We start from the raw sequence: 1599 nt of genomic DNA on the forward strand, positions 1-1599 counted from the left end.
TGCATTCTTTGCCTCCTAGGCTCAAATGATCTTCTCACCTCAGCCTCCCAAGTAGCTGGGACTACAAGGCCACACCACCATGCCCCACTATTTATTTATTTTGTATTTTTATTAGAGATGGAGGTCTCACCATGTTGCCCAGGCTGGTCTTGAACTCCTGGGCTCAAGTGATCCTCCAGCGTCAGCCTCCCAAAGTGCTGGGATTGCAGGTGTGAGCCACTGTGCCGACCAGGGCAGCCAGTGTTGATTATCCTATCTAAGACAGCTCTCCATTCCCCCATCACTTCATCCTGATTGACTTTCTCCATTTCTCCTACCAGCTTTATCCTGATAGTTGACAGCACTCTCTGAAGCCCTTCGAACATGTACTTATTTAGTTGTCTCTCTCAACATCCCCCACTATGGTATAAGCTTCATAAGGGCCAGGCATGGTGGCTCACACCTATAATTTCAGCAGTTTGGGAGGCTAAGGCAGGACGATCGCTAGGGCCCAGGAGTTCAAGACCAGCCTGGGCAACATAGCAAGACCCTATCTCTACAAAAAAATTAAAAAATAAAAATTAACCAGCCATGGTGGCATGCACCTGTAGCACCTGTAGTCCCAGTTACTCGGAAGGGTGAGGCGAGAGGGTCGCTGGAGCCCAGCAATTGGAGGCTGCAGTGAGCTATGATTGTGTGGCTGCACTCAAGCCTGGGTGACAGAAAGCAAGACCCTGTCTCAAAAAAAAAAAAAAAAAAAAGCTTTGTAAGAACAATTGAGAGGTGAAGTCAGCTGGAATTCCTGGGTTAAGTGGGGACTTGGAGAACTTTTGTGTCTTACAAGAGGATTGTAAAATGCACCAATCAGCACTCTGTAACTAGGATTGTAAAATACACCAATCAGTGCTCTATGGCTAGCTAGAGGTTTGTAAAATGGACCAATCAGCACTCTGTAAAATGGACCAATCAGCAGGATGTGGGCAGGGACAAATAAGGGAATAAAAACTGGCCACTGCACCCAGCAGTGGCAACCAGCTCGGGTTCCCTTCCGCTCTGTGGAAGCTTTGTTCTTTTGCTTTTCACAATAAATTTTGCTGCTGCTCATTCTTTCGGTCGGTGCCACCTTTGAGAGCTGTAATGCTCACCACGAAGGTCCGTGGCTTCATTCTTGTAGTTAGCAAAACCACGAACCCACCGGAAGGAAGAAACTCTGGACACACCACCTTTAAGAACTGTAACAAGGCCGGGCGCGGTGGCTCAAGCCTGTAATCCCAGCACTTTGGGAGGCCGAGACGGGCGGATCACGAGGTCAGCAGATCGAGACCATCCTGGCTAACACGGTGAAACCCCGTCTCTACTAAAAATTACAAAAAAAAAAAAAACTAGCTGGGCGGGGTGGCGGGCGCCTGTAGCCCCAGCTACTCGGGAGCCTGAGGCGGGAGAATGGCGTGAACCCGGGAGGCGGAGCTTGCAGTGAGCTGAGATCCGGCCACTGCACTCCAGCCTGGGCAACAGAGCCAAGACTCCGTCTCAAAAAAAAAAAAAAGAACTGTAACACTCACCACAAAGGTCCACAGCTTCATTCTTGAAGTCAGCGAAACCACAAACCCACCAGAAGGA

The sequence above is a fragment of the Mandrillus leucophaeus genome, unplaced genomic scaffold (genome assembly GCF_000951045.1).
Source record: "Mandrillus leucophaeus isolate KB7577 unplaced genomic scaffold, Mleu.le_1.0 Scaffold442, whole genome shotgun sequence".
Taxonomy (NCBI): Eukaryota; Metazoa; Chordata; class Mammalia; order Primates; family Cercopithecidae; genus Mandrillus; species Mandrillus leucophaeus.